The sequence below is a fragment of the Oryctolagus cuniculus genome, chromosome 12 (assembly GCF_964237555.1).
Source record: "Oryctolagus cuniculus chromosome 12, mOryCun1.1, whole genome shotgun sequence".
Taxonomy (NCBI): Eukaryota; Metazoa; Chordata; class Mammalia; order Lagomorpha; family Leporidae; genus Oryctolagus; species Oryctolagus cuniculus.
The window spans coordinates 109,258,824-109,273,268 of NC_091443.1; positions in this window are offsets into that span (position 1 = coordinate 109,258,824).

Genomic DNA, 14,445 nt, shown 5'->3' on the forward strand with positions numbered 1-14,445 from the left:
AGGGGGACCCAGGAGAGCCTGGGCTGAGGCCGAGGCCTGGGCTGCTGCCCCCTTGTGTGCTCCTGGACTGACCCTCGTCTGAGTCGGGACTTTGGAGGGGCCACTGCTTGCACGACTGGACTTGGCCCTATCTCTGTATGCCAGTGCAAGGCCAAAAGCAGCGGCAGCCCTGGGGCTTTGAGGCCACGCCCCCTCCAGCCAGCCCCCAGCTGGCAGCAAGCAAGAGGGGGGGGGCAGGCGGCAGGGCCAGCGTGAGGTGACCTCCAGGGAGATCTGTGCACTCCCTGGTCCTCCGTGGGGCTGTGGGCGGGCGCTTGAGTGCCACAACACACGCCTTTGTCTCGGCCGAGGCCCGCAGAGGCCGGCTGGGAGGCAAGCCGTGTGCATCCAGGCATGAAATGAGCCCATGTAAATCCCATGTAAATGAGGTTCCAGGGAGGGGTGGCCAGGAGAGGCTCCTGCCGGTTTGCTGAGACGGGCGAGCGGCATAGCGGCCTCGGCCTGGTGGAGGTGAGCAGGACCCCTCGGCCGGGCCCCTGTGGCGCCACGGGAGTCTGCCGCCGGGGTAGCCAGCTTGACACACGCATGGCCGATGCTGGCCTCCCGAGAGCCAGGCCTGCCCTTCTGCCCTCTGCCCCTGCCTCCTCCCTGGGGAAGCCAGCAGGGACCTGAGGCCCTCTGTGCCTCCCTCCTGCTTCACAGATCTCAAGGACACTGAGAACTGTCCCCTCTCCCCTGGGGGACAGCCACTGCAAATGTGGGAGTCCTGGTCCAGCATCCCCGGTTCCCGTCAGGCCTCCGCTCCACTTGCTGGAGCCCCTTTGCACCTGTCGTCCCCTCTCCTGGGTGCCAGGAGCCAGAGGATGTTCACCTGGAAGGTGTGCGTGGGGGCAGGTCCTGGGGTTCCGGGAAGGAAGGCACGGCCCCTGCACCCCTGCCTTGAGACCCTGGCAGCCTGGTGGGGGAGGGAGACGCCGGGCTGCAGGGAGACGTGGTGTGATGGCTCTAAGTGGGCGGTGGGAGCCCCGGGGGGCTGCTCAGAGAGACGAGGGAACAGAACGGAGGAGGGTGCCCTGGTGGGGAGGGGGCCTGGGCCTGGCTGGAACCCTGCGGGCGGCACAGAGGCAGGGGTCCACATAGTAGGTGCTCATGCATTCTCCATGGATGGACCACTCCGCAGAGCCATGTCTTGGGAGGGGGCCTCTCAGCAAGGGTGGGGCAGGTGAGGACGATGGGGGCCGCGCACCCCTGCCGCATCCTAGGCACCCCAGCTTCTACCTCGGCCCGAGCTCACGCTCAGAATGATCCGGAGAACCAAGGGCAGCGGGCTCAGCTAGGGTGGGTGATCCCAGCCAGGGTGCCTGCCGGACGGGAGGCCTGTGTGGGCTGGCGGGGTGGGGCTGCAATGGCTAAATCAGGCTCAGGAAGCACTGTTCTGTTGGAACTGGGAGGAAGAGACCTTGGGACAGGAACAAAACAAAACCTGTGTTCTCAGGGCCACCCGTGGCCGTGAGCCAGCTCCCTGCGGGGCACAGAGCTTAAGCCCACACCAAGGTCTCCTTGTGGAACTCAGTTTTTCCAGGTCGGGCAGAAGGTGAACATGTGCTCGGGGTTGGGGGGGGCCTGCAACCTGACCCAGCCTGTGCCCACAGCAGACATCACTAATCGATGGTGGCATTTCTATCTCCCCGCTCAGATGTGGGGCGTCCTTTAGCACTGACTTTCCCCAGGGCTCCGCTGGGCTGCTCCTGTGAGTGGAGGCGTGCAGGCGGGATAAAAGACTCTGGATTTCAAAGGCGTAGTGTGGGGAAAAGCGCTTTATCTCATGTTGTTATATTGACTGCACATTGAAATAACGCTTGGGATATATTGGGATAAATAAAATGCATTCTAAAAATGGATTTCACCTACTTTAGCTTTTACTCCGTGTGGCTTCTGGAGCATTTAGGTTCATGCGTGACACGTGTTGCATTTCCCTCAGACAACTCCACACTCTGGGAGGCCTGGGGAGTTGGACTTTTTTTTTTTTTTTTTTAAGAGTTATTTGAAAGGCAGAGAAAGAGGGAGAGATCTTCCACCTGCCAGGTCACTCCCCAAATGGTCACAGTGGCCAACACTGGCCAGACGGAACAGGGGCCAGGGACTCCATCCGGGCCTCCCACCTGGGTGCAGGGGCTCAAGCACTTGGGCCGTCCTCTCTGCTTTCCCAGGCGCATTAGCAGGGAGCTGGATGAGAAGTGGAGCAGCCGGGACTCAAACCAGTGCCCATACGGGATGTCGGCGTCGCACGCAGCAGCTTCCCAGAGCTGGCCCTGGATTTTGGCTTTTTGGTTCACAGCCGATTCTCTGGCCCCTGGAGTCGTGCCTGGAGCGTCGTGGGTGCTTACTACGTGGCTCGTGGGCTGGATGAATGTGTCCCCGTCAGCTGTGTTCCCGGGAACTGGAGCCCAAGTGTGCGCTGCCTGGCCTGTGCCGTGGTCGCCTCGTGCTAACAGCCCCTTCGCAATCTCTGTCACTCTCTCGGGACTCCCCTGAGATCCAGTGGGGGCAGCGCGGGGTGGACTCGCTTGAGCACGCCGGTCCCTGAGGGTCCCAGAAGGGGACTCTCACTTCCTCCTGGGCAGGATGGGACCAGCACCCAAGTGGCACAGGTGTTTGCATATATGGGTGCCAAGGGTGCCTCCAGTCCACTCCAGGCCCCTGGTCCCTAGGGGCCAAAGAGGCTGCCCTGGAGCAGGGGACAGGGGCCGCCTTCGTCTTTCTCCAACCCGCAAGGGCTCCTAGCCCCCAGCGTCCTTGTCTTTCAAATCCAACAGGAGGGGCCGATGCTGTGGCTCACTGGGTTAAAGCTGTGGCCTGTAGTGCCAGCATCCTATATGGGCACTTGTTTGAGTCCTGGCTGCTCCACTTCTGATCCAGCTCCCTGCTAACGTGCCTGGGAAAGCAGCAGAGGACCTGGGAGACCCGGAAGAAGCTCCTGGTGTCAGCCTGGCCCAGCCCTGGCTGTTGCAGCCACTTGGGGAGTAAACCAGCAGATGGAAGATCTCTCTGTGTGTCTCTCCTCTCTCTGTGTAACTCTACCTTTCAAATAAATAAATAAGCCTTTTTAAAAAATTCAACAGGGACCTAAAAATAGCCTGCACTCCCAGCCTCCCCCACAGTAGCTCCGAGCCAAGCAGGCCTGCGCCAGCCAGCTCCTCCACCGTGTAGACGGCTGCCTGATCCACTCCAGCCACTGACCCCATCTCCCTGGCCTTGAACCCAGCCTCCCCCTGGGATCCTCACTCCAGCCCCCGGCTGTCGGGCCTCTGCGCCCTGCCTTTCCTAACACACTGGGTGCCGAGCCAGCCCCTGAACTTGAACTCCAGGCTCTGTCCAGCCACTGCTCTCAAGGGGACACGGCCAGACGCAGCAGTGGGGGAGGAGTCCTGGGCAGGGAAGCCGCACTGGTCGAGCCGAGTGGTGCAAGAGACCACGGACTGGTAGAACGGGGCCGAGTGGCAGGGCCGGCACTGGGGCAGGGGTGCTGGCTGCTGCCCCCAGGCATGGGTCCCGAGGGAGGACCAGGAAGCCTCAGGCAGGGGCTATTGTCACACACACCTTGGGGAGCCTCCACGAGGGACTCTTGGGGACCAGGGCCTGTCCCCCCGTTTTGGATTCCATGCCTGCTCTTTGCTCTGGCATCCTGGGGCTCCTGCTGGTGCAGAAAGTCACAGGCCGGCCGGTGGCTCTGCGGCCGGGCAGGGACAAAGCCCTGCACATCCCGCTGCCGGCCGGGGTTGGGCAGTTCCTGCTGGAACACATCCTGGGGTGCTTTCCTGGTGGTGAGAGTGAGCAAGCAGGTGCTGGTGCTGCCCGTGACGCTTTCACACTCCGAGCTGAGTGGGTCCCAGCTGCAGGAAGTGGGGGCAGTGGAAGTCAGTCACCTTCCTCTCTGGGGAGGTGACTTTGGGGGACGTCACGGAGAAATGCTGAGCTCACTGGGTGGGCCCACGGCCCGTGCCGGGAATCCTCTACTGAAGCCCCCCCTTTGCCCCCTTCCCCCCCCCCAACAGGAGCCTTGCCAGAGGCAGGGGTGAGGCCAGGGAGCACTGCCTCGCCCCTCGGAGCCTGGCCTGGAACCCAGGATCCTGCCTCTTCCCCCCCAGAAGCTCCTGGACGTGGCTCGCCACGGTGAAGGTGCCGGGGAGTTTCAGACCTGAGGTTTCGCTTGTCTCCACCCCCGTCTCAGTTCCCAGCCTCCCCACTGTGTTCGCCCGCCCCCTGTGAGGTGTTAGCTGCCCCTGGGGCCTGCCGAGCCGCTCACCTCTTCCTCCCGCCACCCACCCTCCTGCTCTGAGCTGCTGCAGGAGCCCAGAGCCACCTGGAGCCCCCCCTGCGCCCCGTGTGGCACCCAAGAGACCCCCAGGGCCCACTTCCTCAGCTTGCAGAAAACTGCAGGCCCTGGGGGGACCCCGGCTGGCCCTGAGGGTGGGGAGGGGTGGGAGCCGTCAGCATCCTCGCCCTGATGACGTCTGAACTCCACGTCCTGAGAGGCTGCTCCCCACCAGGGGGCAAACTCAGCCAGAGCCCCGAGGAGATGCCAGGAGAGCCCTCTGGCCTGGAGCCAGCGCCGGGGCGGACGGGCCGGGGCCTCCCTCTTGGACTTGGCCTCAGCCTCAGTCTCTCACCCCTGTGCTCCTCCTAACTCCCTCTCTGGCTCCAGGTCTCCTGTTCACCCCTGTGAAACAAGCCTGTGTCCATGCCACACGCAGGCACATGGGCCCGCCGTGCCCTGCCCCATCAGGCTCACGCGTGTGTCTGTGTGTGTGTGTGTGTGTGTGTGTGGCTGAGTCGTCCTGCCTCGGGCCTGACCCTGGGCTCTGAGAAGGGGCAGTGTTGAAGCTGTCTGTTCTCAGGCCCTGAGCAAACCCATGTACAGGCTCCCTGCCTCCCCGTCACCGGCAGCCAGGCCCCGAGGCTGGGATCCCCCGAGACGGCCAGTTCCCCGGTGGGGGACCGCCAGCAGGGTATCTGCTTGGTGCGGCCGCTGACACTGCACTGGGGACACCTCCCAGCCCATCGGAGCGCCTGGGTCTGAGTCCCGGCTCTGCTCCTGGTTCCAGCTTCCTGCCAACGTGCACACGGGGCGGCAGCCGTGACGGCTCCAGCGGCTGGGGCCCTGCCCCCAGCGTGGGAGATCCAGGTGGAGTTCTGTACTTTGGGCTTTGGCCTGGCCCAGCCCCAGCTGTAGCAGGCATTTGGGGGAGTGAAGCTGTGGTTGGAAGATTCTCTCTGTCTCTGTCTCTCTGCTCTTCAAATAAAAAAGAAAGAACTCACTGAGATAAATTGCGTAAAAGATTTGCCACTGTCTCACTAGGCTAATCCTCCACCTTGTGGCGCCGGCACACCAGGTTCTAGTCCCAGTCGGGGCGCTGGATTCTGTCCCGGTTGCTCCTCTTCCAGGCCAGCTCTCTGCTGTGGCCAGGGAGTGCAGTGGAGGATGGCCCAGGTGCTTGGGCCCTGCACCCCATGGGAGACCAGGAGAAGCACCTGGCTCCTGCCTTCAGATCAGCGCGGTGCGCCAGCCGCAGCGCGCCGGCCGCGGCGGCCATTGGAGGGTGAGCCAACGGCAAAGTCTCTCTGTCTCTCTCTCTCACTGTCTAACTCTGCCTGTCAAAAAAAAAAAAAAAAAAAAAAGATTGGCCGCTGAAGCGATGGCAGCTCCAGGGCTGGGGGTGAGGGGACTCCCAGGAGGTGAGCAGCAGGGGAGGGTGGAGCAGGAGGAGGTGGGGGTTAGGGACCCCCATGCCACGTCTGCATGACGCTCCTGAGAGCCAGCGGGGGACAGGAGAGGCCAGGCCGCAGGGATGCCCCCAGGGACGGGGCTGCCGGGCAGGAGGCTGACTGCGTGTGTGCCTCCAGGGAGAGGTGGGGGCTGGACCTCCCTGGGGACAGAGGACCGGATGAGGGCAGGTACTGGGCTTTCCTGGGCGGGTCGTGGCTTTCCTGAAATGCCCAGCACTGCCGGTGTGTCAGGGTTGAAAGATCCCACAGGAAGGGCTCTCGGGGTGGGGGCAGGAAGCCGCTGGAGTCACCAAGGACAGAACCTGCCCTGCCCTGGCGTCTGTGTCCCCGCCAGCCCGAGCACAGGGCCCTGTTGTGTTCAGAGCCCCCACCAGCACCACCCAGCGCAGGCAGGAGGCTGGGCGGGGGCGGGCGGAGCTGGGGCCAGGAGGAAAAGCCCCCTCCCAGGGACACAGCCCCCTGCCCAGGGGGGTCAGAGCTGATCCCAGGACCCCAGGGGTTTCCTGGAACACGCCCCTTGTCAAAAAGGGACACTGACCCCACCTCTGAGGACAGCACGAGGGGTCTTCAAGGTCACAAAAATGCATACCGGGAAGGCACCGTACGTGGACCCTGAAAATGAACGCCAAAAACGGACAGCAAAATGAACTTTGACCTTTGAAGCCCACTTCCCACGAGCTGCTGGAGGGAGCCCTGCTGGAGACTGTTCTGGAAACTCCACATGAATAACCTCGGTTTTCTCACCAGCCCCAGGGGGTTAACGGTGTTAATTTTTTAAAAGTTATTTGTTTGAGAGGCAGAGAGACAGAGGCATCCACCAGTTTATTTCTCAGATGGCTGCCACGGCCGGGGCTGGGCCAGACCCTAAGCCAGGAGCCGAGACCCACATCCGGGTCTTCCACATGGGCGCTGGGGACCCAGCTACGTGAGCCCTCACCACTGCCTCCCAGGGGGCATTAGCAGGGCGCTGGGGCTGAAGGCAGAGCTGGGGCTGGGACCCAGGCAGCCTGTATGGGACGTGGGTGCCCCAGATGGTGATTCGGCTGCGTGCCTGGGGTCGATGTGCCCCCCTGTCCGTTTTGTAACTGACAGATGTCTCCGCGAGCAGCAGCTGTGGGGGCTGGGGCAGCCCACATCCTGCCCCACGGTGGGGAAGTGTGCATCCGGCAGTGAGGACCCCCGAGGGGGCTCGAAGCTGAGTAAGGCTGAGTCACACAGACTCAGTGGATGCCTGTGCCCACCACTCTTTCCAGCTGGGATCCTGTGGTCAGACCGAAGGAAGAACTGCCCACTGCTGTTCCACCCGCAGCTGCAGAGCAAACCCAGAGGGGCCCTGGGGGTGCCGGTCTTCAGCTCTGTCGCCCTGCACTCAGCCCACGAGGAAACTGGGGGAGAGGGCGAGGCCGGTGCCAGAGCTGCAGCTGCCGCCGGGCTCGAGTGCCCTTGTCACGGGGACAGGGAGGGAGGCTCCCCCACTGCCGGGCCCTCCTCTCCCATGGGCTGGTCTGGGGGCACGGGGACAGGGAAGGGGCTGCAGCTTCCCTGGGCAGGGGGAGAAAGGCACACCAGCCAGCCAGCCGGACAGACAGGTTCGTCTTCCCAACACGTTCTCCGTTCTCCGGGGGACTGTTTGCCTTTCTTTCTTTCTTTCTTTCTTTCTTTCTTTCTTTCTTTCTTTCTTTCTTTCTTTCTTTCTTTCTTTCTTATTTTATCTAGTGAGTAGCTGCATTCACATAGCATAAAATTTGCCACTATTTTTTCTTTAAAATGCATTTTAAACATTGTAAACTTATTGAGAGAGAGAGAGAGAGAGAGAGAGAGAGAGGCGCAGAGAGCTCCCACTGGTTTACTCTCCACATGGCCACAACAGACAGGGCTGATCCAGGCGGAAGCCAGGAGCCTGGAACTCTGTTCCGGCCTCCCACGTGGGTGACAGGGACCCAAGCACTTGAGGCGTCGGCGGCTGCCTCCCGGGGTGCACGTCATCAGGGAGCTGGAGCCAGGACTTGAACCCAGGCACTGGGATAGGGGATGTGGGTGTCCCAAGCGGTGGCTTAGCCGCTTGTGGCAAATGCCCACCCCAGCCACTCTGAAGTGTGCAACCCGGTGGTCTTCAGGCTATTCACAATGCTGGGTGACTCCTACTACTAATTCTGGAACATTCCATCACCCCAAGAGAAGGCTGATACCTCTTCGCTCTCCCCTCCCCTGTCCTCCAGTAACCTACTTCCTGTCTCCAGAGCAGGTGTTTCGAGGCCCAGCACGCATGGCTGTGCCACGTGCCGCCTGTCCACTCACCATCAGCTGACGGACACTGGGCCGTGTCCTCCATGGCGCCTGTGAGCCAGACCACACAAACATCCTGGCACAGGCTTTGGGGCGATGATGGTGTTCTGTGCTATGGGGTCTCTGTCCCCCAGGAGTGGGGTTTGAATCCCGCGGGGACTGTGCCACGCACAGCCACCACACTGTCTTACGTTTTTCTTTCAGCACCGATCTTGCTGGGCACCCGCTTGGTGCCAGGCCTGTGCCGGGGTGAGGGACGCAGAGCAAAGGGGGAGAGGACACGGGAGAGGCCGGTGCTGAGAGATGCAGCAGCCGAGACTGACAGGGCCAGCGGCACAGGACTAGCCGGGCCGCCCAAGAGAGGCCATGTGTGTGTGAGCGCCAGGAAGGCTCTGGCTGCTACTCCCCAGGGCCCTGCCCTCACCCTGTTCCCAGCGCCCACGTCCTTGGCAGGGGCAGTGGACAAGGTGCCAGGCCTCAGTGCTGGCCTGAGATCCACGCCCTGTAGCTGGGGCCTTGTGTCCCCAGTGCATGCCGGCAGCCCAAGCCGGTGGTGGTGGTGGTGGGGGCGGCGGGAAACTGAGGCACGGAGGCGTGCGTGACTTGGGGAAGCCCGGAGCTTTGAACTCAAATGTGGGGGAGGCTGGGCAGGAGGGGCAGGTGGTAGGAGCCAAGAGGGCCCAGGTGGGAGCGCCAAGCTTGGGAGGCGCTCCCGGGCGGCAGGAGGAGGCTCTGGTCAGGCGTGGGAGAGACGAGACGGAGGCCCCCGGGGCCTGCCGGACCGGTTTCTCTCTGCTCGGTTTCAGTTCTGCTCAGCTCGTCCCCCGAGACCCTGGCTCGGAGGTGGCTCGGGATGGGGGCCCACTCTCAGCCAAGCTTGTCTTGGTCCCTAGGGAGGGGCCCCCACTCCAGCTGCCTCCCTTCAGTCCCTCTTCCGGGGGTGGAGCTCGAGGCCTGGCTGGGTCCCAGCTGGGTCCCTGCTGGGCAGAGAACCTGGCCAGCCCTTTGTCTCCACGGCTTCTCTTGCCTTTGTCCCTGGGGCTCGGGGACTTCTTGCCCAGTGACCTGCGCTTTGTAGGACTGAGTTCAAACACACTCACCTCCTTATACACCCTGCTGACTCACGGCCCTGCGGTGAGTCGCTGGCTGAGCAGGTGCTATGAGTGTGTGGGACTGCGGGGGCTGTAGCCCCGTCCTGCCTCCCTCATGCTGGGAGTGCCAGGAAGGGCAGCAGAGGTGCCGAGAGGGGGCCCGGCCTGGTCCGTGTGCTCCCTGGCTGACGGGCCAGCCGAGAGAACCACTTCAGGGGTGGAGAGTGTTGAGGGGGGACTCAGAGGCCACCCCCTTTAGCCACCAGAGATGGCCCTGGGCAGCCCTGGGCTTGGCAGGGGCCTCTGGACCCTGGGGTCTGGGGGGCCTCCACGCCTCTGGCTTGCTGGGTAGCCCCCAGAGAGACCCAGGCTGCCAGGGTGGGACCCCGTTCCTTCCCTGCCTGCCCGGTCCCCCTACGGCTCCTCATTCCCTCATCTCGCGTCTCAGCCCACTCAGGCCCGGGCTCTGCTTCCTCTGAGGTGCCCACGCCTGCCCCTGAGCTGCCGAGAGAAAACGCAAGCCATGGGGGGAAGTCCGGAGAGGGGACGCATTTCCCGGGCTGCCCGCCCTCTGGCCCCGGGGAGGGCTCACTTCCCCATCTCTCAGCTCCTGCCTTGGGCTTTGGGGGCAGTTTGTGTCACAGAGGGCCTAAGGGGGCCTGGCTTTTCCTAGGGGCTGCCCAGGTGCCGGGACCCCGGAGGGTGGGGATTCCAGCAACTCTAGGGCTCGCCTGGCTGAAAGCCCCGGATGCCCGGACGGCTGTGAGGACAGGGTCAGGTCAGGGGCGGTCCGTGCCTTTGGAAGGAGCTGTGTGTGTGGGATGGGGCTCAGGACTCTAACAATGACCTCAGAAGGGGGCTTTGGAGGACTTGGGAAAAGGCTTTAAAACCAAGGCCGGGGGCGGGGCAGTGCTGTGGCACAGCGGGTTAAAGTCCTGGCCTAGCAGCTGCGGCATCAGGCGCTGGTTCAAGTCCTGGCTGCTCCACTTCCCATCCAGCTCCCTGCTAATGCACCCAAGTGTTTGGGCCCCTGCACCCACATGGGAGACCCAGAAGGGGTTCCAGGTTCCTGGTGTCAGCCTGGCCCAGACCCAGTTGTTGTGGCCAGTTGGGGAGTGAACCAGCGGGTGGAGGGTCTCATTCTCCCTCTGTCTCACCCTCACTCTCTGTACCTCTGCTTTTCAGACCATGCTTGGGAGATCCGTATCCCACACTGGAGTGCCAGGGTCAAGTCCTGTCCTGCTTCCGATTCCAACTTCCTGCTAACTCGAACCTTGGGAGCAGCAGGTGAGGGTCAAGTACTTGGGTCCCTGCCGCCCACGCAGGAGACCCGGACTGAGATCCAGGCTCCTGGCTTTGCTCTGCTCTGGCCCAGCCCTGGCTGCTGTGGGCATTTGGCGTTCCGGTAGATGGAAGATCTCTCTGTCTCTGTCTCTCTCTGCCTTTCAAATAAATTAAAAATAAAGAAATAAGAAAATGTAAAGCCAGCAAGATGCTGTGTTTGTGCCTGGGGACCCCCCGGCTGGGCAAATGCCTCCTGTGTGCTGCCCTGAGGAGAAGTGGGACTGGCTGGGCACAGAGGGGGCCCAGGTAATGGGCCTGCATGGGGGCGCAGGCATGCGGGTCAGGAGCGCGGTGAGCTCTCTGGGGGACTGCAGGGTTTCCACACAGCTTGCTGGAGCCGAGGTGCGGGGTTTTGGGGGGGCGGGTAAGAGGCAGAGGCGGCAGGGGCTTGAGAAGGACCCTGGAAGCAGGAGCTCCCCCAAAGCTGGCTCGGGGCACACTCTGGGCCCCCAGCCTTTGCCTCCTGTGTGGAGCTGGCCCGGGTCCCCAGGGCTCCCCAGCTCCCACAGCACCCCCCTCTGTGGCAGATGGCAGCCTCAATCAGCTCTGCTGGCAGCATGGCCTGGGGCTGGCTCTCCCGCCCGCGGTCTTGATTTCTGCTTTCCCTCCTTACGGCTCTGTTTGCTCAGCCAGCTGGGGATCAGCCCAGTGCTCTGCTCCCTGGGCCCGGGGATGCCACCAGTACCTCCCTCCCTCCCTTCCCGTTCTCCTCCCGTCCACCACCTGGAAGGAGCAGGCAGCTTCCCTCCCCAGCCAACCTCAGCTGGGCTGCTAGTGCCCACATGCAGGCCTGAGCAGACTGGCCCTGCTGGACGCAGATGGCCGGCTCAGACCCCCCGGGCTTGCCCCAAGCTGCAGTGGAGACCCCGGGGGTCACCCTGGGCTCAGCATGCCTCCTGTGGGGCACCTGCACCCACGTGACCACGACCTCGGGGCTCACAGCTGGGCTCGGGGACAGCAGACTGGAAACACCCTCCGTGCCGTCCCCACGTTGGAAGCCACGTGGTTGGCAGAGGGAAGGCCAGGGTTGCCTCTGTCTGAGTGTGCAGAAACACCCTGGGGTTTTCGCTCCGGGAAAAGGCAGGTGGACGTCACGGTGCAGAGCTGAGCTGAGATCAGGAGCTGAGGGGAGCTCCCCGAGTGGTGGAACCGGGGGCCAGCCTGGGAGGGTCCCGTGCTCAGAGAGAAACCGAAAATTGCCAGGAACTCGGGGCCGGTGTTTGGCCGCCTCGAATGTGTCCACCTTGGCGGCGAGATGCGTGTTTGGGGTCTCCCTGTCCCCCTCAAACCTCTCTGTGCTGCAAACCTGGTGAGCGAGGGGCACTAGCTCATCATCACCTGCTTTGCACAGAGAGGGGAAGGAACCAGCAGAAGTCACACAGCTCAGACACGGCCGAGCCAGACGACTGCCCCGGAGCAGTGGCCGGACCGGGAGTGAGGGCTGGAGGGAGGGGTGCTGGGAGGGCCGGGGTGGGTGCTGTGGAGGGGGGAGGAGTCCGAGGTCATTCATTCATTCACACAGCCTTCTACCCAGCGTCTCCTGGGTGCCAGGTACCTCCCAGGAGCTGGACTTCTTTTTTTTTTTTTTTTTTTGACAGGCAGAGTTAGACAGTGAGAGAGAGAGAGAGAGAGAGAAAGGTCTTCCTTCTGTTGGTTCACCCCCCAAATAGCCACTAAGGCCAGAGCTTCGCCATGCGGGTGCAGGGCCCAAGCACTTGGGCCATCCTCCACTGCCTTCCCGGGCCACAGCAGAGAGCTGGACTAGAAGAGGGGCAACCGAGACAGAATCCAGCGCCCCGACCGGGACTAGAACCCGGTGTGCCGGTGCCGCAAGGCGGAAGATTAGCCTAGTGAGCCGCGGCGCTGGCCCGGGAGCTGGACTTCTAACAGTCACCAGTGGGGCGGCCAGGGCGGGGGTCTCCTGAAAAGGTGACGTTTGAACAAACACGTGAAGAAGGCGAGGGGACAGCCGGCAGAGACCTGGGGAGGGCCAGTCTGGGCGGAGGGCACAGCAAAGACCCTGGGGCAGGCAGCTTGTCCGGCACGGTCCAGCCGTGGCAGGTGCTGGATGGCGCCCTAGCTGGGTGCCCTTTTGGCATCTGGGTCTCGGAGGAGGGGCAGAACGGCAGGGCTGTGAGTGCTTGAGGGACACCCTGGAGGTGGTGACTGGCTGGTGTGGAGCTTAGGAGAGGAGCCAAAGGGCCTGGCCTTGGGGATGCGGGAGGAGGGGCCGACCCCCTGGCAGGAGGGGAAGAGGAGAGCCCCGGGGGGGTGTCCGGAGGAGGGGCAGGGGTGGCGATGGAGATGGCCCGGGGGCCAGTGCGGCCAGGGAAGGGACGACTCCCCCGAGGTGGCAGCTGGTCACAGGGCAGGACTGCGCGGGCTACGCGGCTCCAGAGTCCTGCGCAGGGAGGGGAGGGTCATGTGGTGGTCATGGGAGGGGCGTGGGAGCGTGGCCTTCCTCTCAGATAACAGACCACGGGTGCAGGCGGGCCTCTGGCTGTGCAAGGCCGTGGCAAGGAGAGGGCGGCTGGGTGTGAGGGGAGGATGGCCTTCAAGAGGGCGGGGGCATTTGGGACACGGGCAGGCAGGACACGCGGGAGAGGGGCCAGCCTGCAGCTGAGGGGGCCTTGGCCAGGCACCGCTTGACCGGAGACGGCCCACAGCCCCCACAGCCCCTGTGTCTGCCTCCTGCCAGGCTCACACCCGTCCTGCCTGGAGGTGGCTGGGCACGCGGCACAGACCCGGCTGGCACAGTCTGGCTGCTCTTGCCTTCCTGAGCGCACCTGGCTCTCACCGCCAGATGTCCGGGCTGGACGCCGGGAGGGGCGGGGCAAAGCTGTGTAAGAACCCACCTATTTCCTGTTTTTTGAAAAATCGGACCGACCTGGTTGACTTCGGGGAAAAGGAAGTGCCCCTTACCGGCAGCCCCTCCCCCACACAAGGGTCAGTTCGTCCCTCACCTGAGTGACCCTCCCGACGCCTCCCGCACGGGCTCTGTTGTCCCCGCTGCCGCACTGGACAGGTGGGGACGCTGTGGCTGTGGGAGGAGGTGCAGAGAGTCCCTGAGGCCGCACTGCATCCAGGCTCTTGAGGTCACAGCTATCTGTCCCCTGAGTGTGCCACCCTCCCTCACCTCCCTAAGTCCTCGTCTCGCCTCCGTCTCAGGGCCGTCTGGGGTCCCTGCTTGTCTCGGGACCGACAAGAGACCCCTGTCCGTCCCTGGGCACAGGTGCTCCCACAGCCTGCCCCCAGCACGTCCTCATTCCTGCTTGGAGAGGAGGGGCCCGGGCAGGGACAGGAGCCCCAGTGCCCTCAGTCCCCTCCCTGGCGCCCGCCTCTGGACGCACAGCCTTCCCGAGCACTCTGATGAGCAGGGCTGCCCTGGGCCTCGAGGGGCCCCCGCTTCCCAGCTGAGGGAACAAAGCAGACAGGGGCGTGTGTGGGGGCTGGGATGCGCAGAGCCCCTGTGGGTGGGTCACACCCCACGCGTGATGGCCTGTCCTCACTGGGGTCTCCGCAAGGACCCTTCCAGGGTGCCCTCGTGCTCCAGGGGTGCCCACGAGGCTGCCATGTGCAGGGCCCTGAGAGGCTGTCTCCCGGGAAAAGGAAAGACGAAGTCCTGACGTCACATCAGCCCCCGAGAGGCCCAGGGACCCCTGACGGCCGGGGCCCGCGCCAGCCCAGATATGAGCCCAGATGAGGGCCATGCACCCTCCCACCCCAGGAACCTGGCACCTGGCATTCCTTCCTCTAGAATGTTCTTCCTCCACATGCAACCAGTTCATTCCTTTAGGTCTTCAAGCTTTCTTTAAATGCCTATATCTACATTTCTATAGATATATAGATATTTGAAAGGCAGAGAGACAGAGGGAGGGAGCACGAGAGGCGGCATAGACAGAGACAGACACAGAGAGACAGAGTCCAGCACAGAGCT